This window comes from Ambystoma mexicanum, chromosome 5q (assembly GCF_040938575.1).
Source record: "Ambystoma mexicanum isolate Mex_15411 chromosome 5q, UKY_AmexF1_1, whole genome shotgun sequence".
NCBI lineage: Eukaryota > Metazoa > Chordata > Amphibia > Caudata > Ambystomatidae > Ambystoma > Ambystoma mexicanum.
The window spans coordinates 236,932,867-236,945,451 of NC_090933.1; positions in this window are offsets into that span (position 1 = coordinate 236,932,867).

Consider the following 12,585-nt stretch of genomic DNA (forward strand, 5'->3'; position numbering starts at 1 on the left):
TATTTTCGGATAGGGGTCTGCAGTTTACTGCACGCTTTTGAAAAGCTGTTACGGTGGCTCTTCATATTGATGCGAGGTATAGCACTGCTTTTCACCCACAGACTCATGGCCAGACTCTGCGGGTGAATGCCACTCTTGAGCAGTTTCTGTGATGCTTCACTTTACAATACCAGAAATACTGGCTATCTTTGCTCCCAGCAGCGGAGTTTGCTTATAATAACTCATTGCATTCATCCTCTGGGGTAGCTCCGGTCTTTGCCATGTATGGTAAACAGTCTCATTCTCTGCCATTGGATCCGGCGTTGCCAGTCGATAATCCTGCAGCCTGTGCCTGCATTCAGGATATGGATGTTTTTCATCACAACGTCCGTTCACACCTGCTTCGCGCACAGGTCCGAGCTAAGAAGTTCGTGGATCGCAATTGCACCCCTGCTCCGGATTACAAGGTGGGTTCTCAAGTATGGTTGGCCACCCGTAACCTCCGGATTCCGGGTAAGCGATCTCTTGTACCCCATTTTGTGGGTCCTTTTCCCATTTTGGCAGTGATCAATCCGGTTGCGGTACGTTTACGCCTCCCTGCCACCTGGAAAGTGCATCCGGTTTTCCACGTCTCGTTGCTTAAACCTTGTTCTGCATCCATTCATCTCCCGGCCACTCCGGCTCCAGTGGATGTGGCGGGTGACAAAGAATTCAAGGTTGCTGATATTCTTGACTTCCAGATGCGCAGAGGCCGCCCGTACTATCTTGTGGACTGGAAGGGGTTCGGTCCTGAGGATCGCACCTGGGAGCCTTTGAGTAACATCCACGCTCCTGCTTTATTACGTCGCTTCCATGCCCGCAGCGGGTTGCCGCCGCCTTTGGAGGTGGATACTGTTATGAATCAGGGGGCGTCGGCCCTTCGTGAGACATCTGCACTTTCCCATGTTAAATCCTGGAAACGTCCCACCAGAAAGGACACTTTTTATTTTCAGAAAATGCAGCGCCTTGCAGCCCCTTTCCATAAGTGCTGGAAGTTACTGTAGCGTGGGTAGCTTCGCGGTGGAACTATATTTCCCATCATCCTTGAGTCAACATTCTGCTCCTTCCACTGGGAAGCATTGAGCCTCGTTTTGGTTAATATTTCAGGCTCTGAAGGATGTGGATAGTTGCTTCTTATTGAAGTTACTACTTTGGATTTTGCTCCTGAAGTTCCGTCTTCTTTCATCTACAGATCCTCATTTCCCTTCTTACCATCCCTCTTTCCGAGTACCGTAGTTCCTTCTTCCTCCCTACTCCTGTGTTGTTCCAGTTACCTCCGCCCGACCTAAGGATTAATTTGCTGTGTACTGGACCGCCCGCCTGCTTACGGACATCCCTTCATGATCCTGATTTGGCTTGGTTCCTTCTCTTGTGTATCAGGACTTTTTGGCTTGCTCACGGACTTCCTTTCGGTTCTGATATTTGTCTTGGATTCTATCACCAGTGTACCAGACCCAAATTTCCTCTTCACAGACTCACCTTTGCTGTCATCCTCTACACCAGCTTCAAGAAACACTGCAAGTATATTTTTACTTACCTGGGCATACCTGCTGTAGTTCTCTACTTACCATATACACCATCCCGTGTTTGATAAATTGCTAATACAAAAGTTGTGACTTGTCCCACATTGATACGTGCCGATTCCGCTTTTGCACCCTGGGACGCTATGCTGAGACATGCACCATCCCGGCTCTAGAACGTTCCGCGTGCCGTCGGGAAAATAGCACCTATACTAACCACCCTGTTTGTTGTATTGTACCACTCGTTTTTTGGGACTTCATTTCTTTTGTGCCTAAACTTACCATCCTAACACGGTAAGAACTGTGACCTCATTCTACAGTATTATTCTTCTCCATATCTGTCCTGTCTATAGGAGTAACGGTTAGTCCATTGTTTGCTTTCTCTCCAGGGTCAGGTTGTCTAGAAGAGGATTAGCTGCTAGTTATGCTAGTTAGCTCAGATATATACTACTGCAAAAAATGTGTTTTGGCTGTAATCATTATCTATTATTAAAATGCTCTTGTTTTCTTTACAGCTGGTGCGCATAGCGGTGTGTGTTCCCGCTCTTTTGAGTGATCGGTCTCCTTGACAGTCTGTTCCAAACAGTCTGGGGGCATATCGCTAAAAAGAGTTATATTCCCTTAACAGAGAGGAGGCCCTGGTTTAGGTCTAACTAGGACTCTGCAATCAAATCCAACCGGATCACTGCAGTATCACCAAGAATCTCACCCGGTGAGTGACATAGCTATTATACAATTTAGGGGATCGCCATACGTTTTTAGGGACTCCTTCTATAATACTTGGGTATTTGAAGGCAAAATTCCCCCTTACTCTCCCCATGGCTAATATTATTAACAAGCACTATGACCTAGAACTTAAGGAGCCACTCTTAAAGCAGAAACATTATAACATTTGCCCAATTCTCCCAGTGAAGTTCTCTGAGCACACTGACAATATTCTTCAGACAACCCATGGCCCCAAGCACATCCCACAATTTTGATCTGTCTACCTTATCGAAGGCTGTGCTCAGGTCCATGAACGCTATATACACTGCCCCCCCCTGCAAAAGACTGAGTTAGTAATTAGCAAATGCAAGTTCAGTCCCTGTTCCAAGGTGCCCACCCTGGGCCAGACACCAAGCTGGATGTCAGCCATCCCAGCACCCTCCCTTAGCCAAGTCTCTAAGTGTTCCAGAAGCACCCTCCCAAATATCTTGAATGAGATGTTCAATAGGGAAGTCGATCTGTATGATATTGGACTAACCGGGTCCCCTTTTTTGAAAATTGGGAAGATAATGGCAGACTACCAGGAGGGTGGAAAAAGGCCAGAAGCCAGACAGGCATTAAACGCAATGGTCATCACGGGTGCCCATGGGTCAATCTGGTCCTGAAACAAATCCGGAGGGATGGCGTCCAGGCCAGGTGCCTTATTGCACTTCTGTGATTTAATGGCTGAAGCACCGTCCTAAAGCGCAATGTGGTGCAATTCCCTCTAGTATCCGCCAATGATTCTCTGGCTCCATAGAGGAAAGCAAAATGATCCACCAACACAGCCGCTTCCACTTGGTCACCCCTTGTTCTTTCCCTGCGTTGTAGGCCGGTCCCCATTCACAAAATCCCAGAATGCTTTAGAGTCAATAGAGCTAGATGCCTCCAGAAATTCTTCCCAAACTTTTAATTCAAGTACTAGTTGCCTCTCTTCCAGCACCTCCCGATAGCTAGCTCTTGCTTGAATTATCTCCCCCTGAGAACCTCCTGTGGACTTCAGTACCATTAGAAGGACTTTTGTTGCCAGAATGCAAAAGTCATCAAACCACCCCCTCTTACTTACTCTTTCTTTCCGTGAGTGCTGCAACACAAAACCCTTTGTAAGTGCCCCCAATACATTTATCAAATGCTCCACCAACCGCTGTGATTTAACTTCAACTTCTAAGATGTCTTGGATATCCACCATTCTGTCTGGCAGAATATTAATGTGCAAGTCTGTCTCCCATATTTTTCCCCAGTTAATTCTCCTTGTGGACATGACATACGAGTTTACCAAACATGGGGAAACCCTCTGGCTGGGCTGCTATGCTCTCAATTCCCTTAAGTTTCAGAGAAATTCGGTTGTGATCGTTACTCAGGTCCAGCACCACGTCAAACGCCACTATCCTCTCCCACAGCCCCATTGAGACACAAAAATAGTCTATAGTCGCGAACCCATGTGATTGTTAAAATTCTGGTTGCCCCGAATAACAGGCGTCATGCAACCATTTACAGAACACATCCCCCATTGGTCTAGGCTCTAGCTAAAGGCAAAATTGCAAGCCCTTCCCACACACCCGAGCATCTTTAATTTGCGGTTAGGGAATATATAAAGATAAGTCCTCCTGGAGGTCGAGCAAGTCGCTGGAAGGGCCTATTCCCATTCTGACATTAAAATCTCCACCCCAGACAAGATTAATGCATCTATTCCCCTGATTCCAAAATAGTTCATCAATAAAGGTCTTCAATTTTTCCAATCTGTTGGCCACAGCCTTATGAGGACTGTTATAAAGATTCAGGATTGCTACTGGATCCCTGCAAGAGGGTAACATCCGCAGCATCTGTAAAAAGTCCAGCTTAGTGGCCACTACTTTCACCTTGCAGTTCAGTGAGGCCTTAACCAATATTGCCATCTCCCCATAGCATCTACCTCTACCATTTTCTTGTCCAGGATCCCATAAGAAACACAACCATCAATGATGGTTGTTTCTAGTGCCCATGTTTCCTGCAAAAGAATTATTCCATAAGAATTCAAAAATGCCACAATATCCTCCCTCACGATTTTCCCTCTAGCCCCGCTATATTCCAGCAGAGCAGACCTGCCACCATGGGTGCATCCACTTGACCACCCAGGCTTTCCCCAAGCTCACTGTTCACATCATCCGCCCACACTCGACTTTCCTCACACACTGTTACAATCGTGACCGGGGCAGTTATGGTGGTGGAAGAAACCGTCCGTCAGTCTATCTCTTTGATAGACGAGCTAAGTTGAAACCGATTAGAAATCGCAGGACCCAGGCGGGCCACCCTCTTGTCATTCATTCTCAAACTAGCCGTGCCAGCGCCAACCCTTGTCCGCGCATTGAGTCACTTTCCTCCCTTCCATGAATCTCAAATCTCGTAACAAATGGAAGAAGGTTACTTCCCATAAAGCAATAATCAATACTAGAAGTAGTAGAGCCAGTTACTCTAGTATATTCTCCAGGGATATCCCATTTAGCATGTGCAGAGCTAGCAAGGACATTCATTTATACCAGCTTTTGCTGTTATAATATTTCTGTGAGAACCTAGACAAATGAGAACCCCTTTTCCATATGGAAAGCGTTACTCTTTAAATAACATATAATTTTCCTGCATTTAATGCATCCAGACACATGGGATCTGGATATTAGCACGGCACAGGCCTCCTGGTCCTTTTCGTTCTCCATGATTGGAGTTGACAGAGGTAGGGCTGATCTAACATGGCGTTGAGCTGGAGTACGGCGGCAGAAGCAACACTCTCTGAACAGAGGTGAGTACGCCAGGCCCTGTGACAAGCGTGGTCTAGAGGAAATATTAGCTAAAGGTTAGAGAGACCATCATTTATTTAAAAGACAGAGGGCCTCATTACGACCCTGGCGGTAAGGGGTTTACGCCAGCATTAGCTGCGCCGACCCCTGACCGCCAATTACGAGGTCCCTTAGCGCCATGGAGGTTTTAACACCCGCTTTTAGCGGGTGTTAAAATCCATGGCGCTAAGGGACCATGGAGTTAATTACGCCACCGTAATTTACGGTGGCGTAATTAACGCCTTCCCCACTCCCATTATGCCCTATGGGGCAAAAATGGGAATGGGGAAGGGTAAATGGGGATTGGGGACTTACCGCCCCGCCAAGGTCGGAATGGGGCGGTAAGTCCGCCAACCACCATGGCGTAAACGTAGTTTACGCCATGGTGGTAAAGTCACGGCCCAGGCGGTAGCTTACCGCCTGGGTCGTAATGAGGCCCAGAGACGAATGTGGTCAGAAGCAGGTCTGCATTTAAAGAAACCAGATTATGTATACATGTGGCAACGCCTATTTGTATATGCAGCAGTTTAACAAAATTGATCCCGCTTTAACGTTAATGCCTTTCAGAGATCGCCAATTAACAATAAGATTGGGTGCACGCGAAGGTAGATAACAGGAACTATATAACCGATGGATGCGGCGAGGCAAAGTGGTATATATGCAGCCTTCCAGCAGAGTAGAATCCTTTTCAATGCTAATGCTCTCAACACGATCGAGCATAGGCGATTGTAGAATGGAGTAATTTGAGGGCTAGATAAAGATAGCATGGTCGGGATAGGCAATAAATAGCTTGCACAATTACTGAAGCGATATTCGTTATATAGTGAGTATAATCTATCAGAGCATACATACAGGCATAACATTCATATAAAGGTGCAGTTTTGGCTAATAGAAACTGCACTTTTTCTTCACTTTTATAGATTGAAAGAGACAAAAGAAAAGGGGTTTTTCACAATCTCTCTCTTCTTGAGAAACGGTGCAACAGTTGGAATGACATCTGAGGGAAGATGTCCCAAGAGATTTGGAACAGCTGAGTGATAGGTAAGGAAGCATGCATGCTTTTGCTATGTGGCTAAAAAGCGGCATGTTTTCTCCCGGGGCGCTGACCCACACCTTTTCTTGCTTCCCCCTGTACCTTGTACTACCAGACGAAAACAAAACCAAACAACAACGAGTCAAGTAAAATACTGGTTGATGAAAGGCTGGGAAAGTGTGTGCGATAAATACACAGTATGCACTGGCATGATTGAATCAATAGTTTCTTAAATTGTTCTATACGATTCATTCATGTACAGAGTTAGAGTAGACACATAACTCCTAATATGGTACAATGGGCCTGATTCACAGACGCATTTTAGAATGGCAGAATCCCATTGGAAAATGCTCCATGAATCAGGCCCAATGTGTTTTTATTGTACACTCCCTGAATATCGAAGTCTGCTGAGAGTGGCACATAATTCAGAGGCCATTCCTGTCCTACTGAAGGCTGGAGTGGCAATTAGCCTCAGTGTGTGGCTAACGAGATCCGGCAGAAACATGTGTCGACGAAGTGCCAAAGAAATAGACCTAATTTGTATGTTAAGTTTGAGGACTCTATGAATTGTGCATCAAGTATTTTAGTCTGTTGTTCTGGTTTTAGACTAGATGTGGTATTATAACCACGAGGTTGTGTGTGGTAAAAATAATGAATGTGTACGATGTTAGGATATGCATGTATTCAGCATGATTAATTGTGGTGTCAGAAAATATGTAATCTATTTGTAGAAATGTATAAATTGAGAGTTTTTGATAAAAAAATAAATGAACAACAAGTGAGAATTGAATCATTTTGTGGCCAGTCAAGAGGTATGAAGACATGAATTCAGTAATGTCTAGTTTTGTCAGTTACAATTGGGCTTGATCAATATTGCATTTAAATATTTGATGAGAGCCTGAAAGATCAAGACCAGATCAGGCCCCCCCCCCTGTTTATTATACAGACTGTGTGGCCAGCCATTCCTTGAAACTTGTAAGCACCTAATTACATTCTGTAAATTTGTATGCAATTTTAGAATTATATTTTGGGTTCTGCCAGGGAAAACACTCTCATCCGGCCTACTTCCGAGGAACTTTGGAGCAGACTGATGAAAGTTAATGACTCTCGGCTGATATATTATTTTAACACATTTTGGCTAGTTGTTAGAGCCCTCTTGACTGCTACATGCAGTTTTAGTATTAATATTGATATTCAGTCATAGGAGACAAAATGCTATATCAGTTGGACTAATTTTATTCTATCTGATTGTTCGTTCTTATGGTTACTTCTAATGGACTGATTTTAGTTTTCTTGTATGGGCAATCTCTCCCAGGCTTTATCTCATTTATCTTAGCCGGTAAATCACATTTTTGAGAGACAGATTGTTATTTAGCTGCACAATTTTATATAATTTTTTGGTTTCTTGTTTATGGACAATTATAATGGAATCACTTTTTTTATACGTGCAATTTCTCTTTTTAGGCTCTATGAGATTATTGTATCTCAAAAAATGTAAGTGTTTGTATAAAAACAAAATTGGGTTATATACACAGATGACAACATGTTGATTATTTCTAGAAGTGGTATCTATTCTCTTCCCACCTCTTCAAGTAAGGTAGTTGTAGCCCCGCCTCAAGCATTTCTCTCTCCACCACTTGTGTTAAGGGATTTATCCCTCTCCTTGTCTGCATTGCTTCTGATGGTTGGTCTCCACTAAATCCCCCACCCGTTCTCTCTCCAGATGGTGCCAACTGTTCCACCAGACTCTCCGTCCAATCCCCATCTCCCTCCCTACCAGAGAACACCTCCTCTTCTATCAACATCTTCAGGACTCTCTTTCCAAACTCTAATTTACTCTTGCTGTCCTCGCAGTACTCCTCTCTATTGCCACAGGATCAGCAAACTCAAGATTTTCACTGCTAAAGGAAAAAATACAGTATTGATATATGTACACATGTGCAACATACAATAATGCAGCAAAGCACCAAATTGCTCAATGGTCAGATGCAAACAACACAGGTCTGTAATGAAAAAAATATGCAGCAAGGGAACAAAACAAAAGAATGAATAGATGAACACACTACAAGCATATGAAGACATTTGACAGAGGAAAAAGAAAAAGCACCCAACAGAACAATTAATAGACAACACCATGGAATGAATGGATGGAATCAGCAAACACACAAGAGGTGAATGAAATGGAATAAAACAATCAAAAGTGCTGCATTCACGGATGAAAACACCACAAACCCATTAAGTTATTTTCTCTACTATGTCACTGGGACTTATCATACCAAAGGATATCGCAATCTCCTTTACTTGGGCAGATAGGCCATCCCCACTTCAAGGCGGTATCTCCATGCATGTCACATTACTTTACCCGCAGGACTTCTTAGTGAACTCGTTTAAAGTGGGAGGCACATGAGTATGGTTCTGTCATTGTTGACTATTCCCATTTTCGTGCTGTGCTCCCAGAACTCACTTGTAAACAACCAATTATAGGCTCTTCCCGTTCTAGCAGTTGGCTTTGCAGCCCCAGGTTATTTCCTTGGGGATTGGCAGGGGATGCATAAAAGAGTTACCTGGCAATCAAGCATCCACACTTCAAGGGCACACTTGTGCACATCTAGGGTCCATCACACAATTAAGATCTTACTAAGTGTAGTGCGACCGTCCAAGATGTTTTATTTTCCCTCATACTCTTCAGAATTCCTTAAATGCATTAGCAAGAACTACAGCCCCTCCTCAACCCCATCGTATCAGCTCAATTGTACGTTTGTGTGCTTCTAGCCTACTCCTGCTTCTCCCTTCCTCGTAGCTTTTCCCTACACCTTTCCTCCATAGACCGTGGCCTTGTTACCCTGGGTGGGGGGCACAATACATCACTTTCTGACAAGTACTGGCACTGTAATACCACTACGGTGGTAGTTAGCACAGTGGAAAAACATGTTCCCATATTACAGCATATGATTATTACTACATAAAGAGCAACACTGTGTTTCATTAGCAAGTTTGTGGTCAAGTTCCTTTGCGATATAACATTTTGATGTGATTTGCCAAACGTGGCAAGATTGCAAAGTATGTTTCTTCTTGTAAAAAGTATATTTTTGCTCCAAAATCTCACTCTTTATTCATACAACGTACCAACATTTTCAGAACCATGATTTACACTGCAATTCTTTCTCAAGGCAATCGTGTCTCCTGGAACAATATGAAATCAAATTCCATTGAGCTGAATACTTGTTATACCGAGTTGCAATCAGAATTTTGAAATAGATTGGTGAGGTGTAACAAAGGGGCAGGCAGAGCCATGCGTAACAAAGTTTAACATGTCCTGATTGGTTGTGATGCCAAAAATGTTACAGTTTAGCAGATTTATTATGGGTCCTCACACAATGACAACCAGGTCCTTGCTTGTCTGGAAATATAAAGTCATACAAATTGTGGCAAGTCATTTGTACTAAAACATTTTGGTGTGAACTCCCAAGAATTGCATGACCCCAAACATGTTTCTTTTTGCTCAAGTATACTTTTGCTACAAAGTTACAGTATTAATTGAACAGCTTACAGTTTACCAGCACGTGATTCCACACTGCAACACTTCCTCAAATCAATCATATCATGCCAAATAACACTGAATCAGATTCCATTCAGTCTAATACTTCTTTCACCGTGGGCTGTTATGGGTAATTTGCATTAGATTGGCGAGGTCTTACAAAGGGGCAAGTGCAACAATGCACTCTGAAGTGTAGCAGAACTGGATTTGTTAGTGAAGCCAGTAATGTTATTAAATGCTCAGCGTGGTGGAACACACCTGATTAGTGAAAATGTTCAGTGGAAATTCATGGTTGAGCAAGATAGACTGATACTTAAGCAATATGCCCCGAGCGGCGGGGGCATTACCGACTCAGGTAATGCCCCAGGGCTCATAGTTAGAGGACCCGAGTGAAGTGAGGGCCATTAAATAAGGCCCCGGGGCATTACCAGAGTCGGTAATGCCCCCACCGCGAGGGGCATATAGCTATTAGTACCCCGGCCCGCAAAAACTGCATGACCGGGGCACTAAAAGCTTTATTTTTTTTCCCGAAACGCTTTGGCGTTTCGGGAAAAAAAAAAGACATCAAAGAAAATGGCCACCATGGAAAGGGAAAACGGAGTCCATTTTCCCTTTCTGTGGCGCCATCGGGAGCGGACGCGCTGGAAACAGAAGCGTTTCCAGCGCGTCCGCTCCCGGAAAGGTAAGTGGGGTTGGGAGGGCGGAAGGGAGGGTAACGGGGAAAAAAAAACGTGCCTGGTTCCCCGGCGGGGGACGATGGAAGTCTCCAGCCGTGTGGAGGCTCGGAGCGGGGATGGCCCCGCTCCGAGTCTTCACACGCCTGGAGGCTTTCATCGTCCCCCGCTGGGGACCAAGGCATAGAAGGTAAGTGGGGTGGGGAGGGCAGGGAGGTGGGAGGAGGAAGGGAAGGAAAAAAAAAAGCCTCACCTCTGTCCCCGGTGGGGGGCGAACATAGCCTCTCAGCCTTGGGGAAGCTCAGAGCGGGGATGGCCCTGCTTCGAGCCTCCTCATTGGCTGAGTGGTTGCCACGCCCCCTGTCGGGGACAAAGGCAGTGGAATCCCGACGGAGGGATTCCCGGCAGGGTAATGCCCCGGTGAGGGCCAATCAGAATGGTTCTTCCATTCTGATTCTCCCTCACCGAGTACTAATATTGATTATAAAACCTAAACATCTGCTTAGTATAGTGGTGCATATAAGGTTATAAACTAGTACTCTCTATTAGTTTGTGATCCTCATTACGCAGGATGGAGATTTAGTATAAGTTTATAGAGAAGGCATAAAAATGTTATCTCATTGTGTTGTTAGCTTTCAAAAACCTTGTGAGGAAAAAGAAATCCAAGACATTTATATCACAATTCCAAACATTTGTGTTAAAAAAATGGGAGGTTTGTACTACATGGAACTAAATGTTAATTCATGCTCTGCCACACAAATATATCAATTGGGAATTTAATAAAAATATGATTGCCATTACTTTCCTTGTTTAACCTGAGGACAGGATACAGCATAGCTTTTGGCTATATTTGCTGTCTCTTGCAGACCCATACCACATAGAATATGTTATGTTGTGTTATGAAGCTTTCATAATGATCCTTATCACCATTGTAGTGCTCTGAGAACGCCTAGATTTCTCTGGTGGCTGGCGTATATATTGTACACCTGCCTAGGGTATCCAGATCTTAGTCTGCTGAGCAAAAAACAGCAAGGGAGGGAAAAAAGGAATGCCAATGGGAATCCCTCAAGACCTTGACCTCCAAATCCTTGCTTTTACCAACATGTGGTTTAAGGCAAACTCAGTCACTGCTTTTGACTCCCTACTTCCTGATGGCTACAAGATCATCTCCAGGCTGCACACTTATCGTGCTGGCAGTGGGGTTGCTCTATTCTTCCCTAGGTGGGTCCCTTTTTTCCTCATAGCCACCCAGCCTTACTCCTCCTTCGAAAGCATGGTCTGCAAGCTTGTCGTCTCTCCCACCTCTTCTCTGACCTTTGCCTCCATCTACAGGCCAACCGGCTCGACCACCCTGTTCCTCTCCGAATGGGTGGATTTCTCCTCCTCTCTTCTCACAGCCACCTCTAAACTCCTTTTCACAGGTGATTTCAACATCTACCCTGACTTCTCAATCACAGCATCCACTCTCATCTGTGACCTCTGCACCTCGCTCTCCCTCCATTCTCCCTTCTGGTCCCACCCACATGGCTGGACACACTCTTGATGCCTTCATCCACACTGATCTTCCACTCTCCTCCCCAAAGATCACCCCACTCTCCTGGTCAAACCACTCCCTCCTCTCTCCTCATCTTGGCCCTCTGACAGCATGTCCCCCAGCCCTGCCCACCTCATTCCCGAACATCCATCCAATGAAACCAGTGTCAGTTGCTGCCTTCGCATATACCTTCATCCACCCCTCTCTCCCCACTACAGACTCTACCTCTGGTCTCAGCAACCTCCATCTTGCCATCACTAACAGCCTTGACATTCTTGCCCCAGTCATGAGGATCCACATGAAACATACCTCCAAGCGTAACACCTGGTATGACTCCAATCTTGCAGGCTTGAAACGCAAGTGCAGAGCTGCGGAATGGAAGTGGCAGACCTCAGGCTCACCCTCTGACAATATGGCCTATCGCTGGCTCCAAAGACAATACACACTCTCCATCCGCACAGAGAAAAGGGCCCACATCCAGGCTTGCATCTCGTGTGCATCCAACAGCACGGCTGAACTCTGTAATATCTGCAGGGAACTAGCCAACCCTTCCACAGTCTTCTCCTCACCTCTTCCTTCCCAGGCCCTCTGCAACCCACTGGCCACACACTTCACTGCTAAAAATCAGGACATCCTGAGCACCGTTGCCTCTCTCTCCCCATCCCCTTCCCCACCTCCCTGCCTCCTATGGCCTCCCATCCTCCCTCTGCCTTT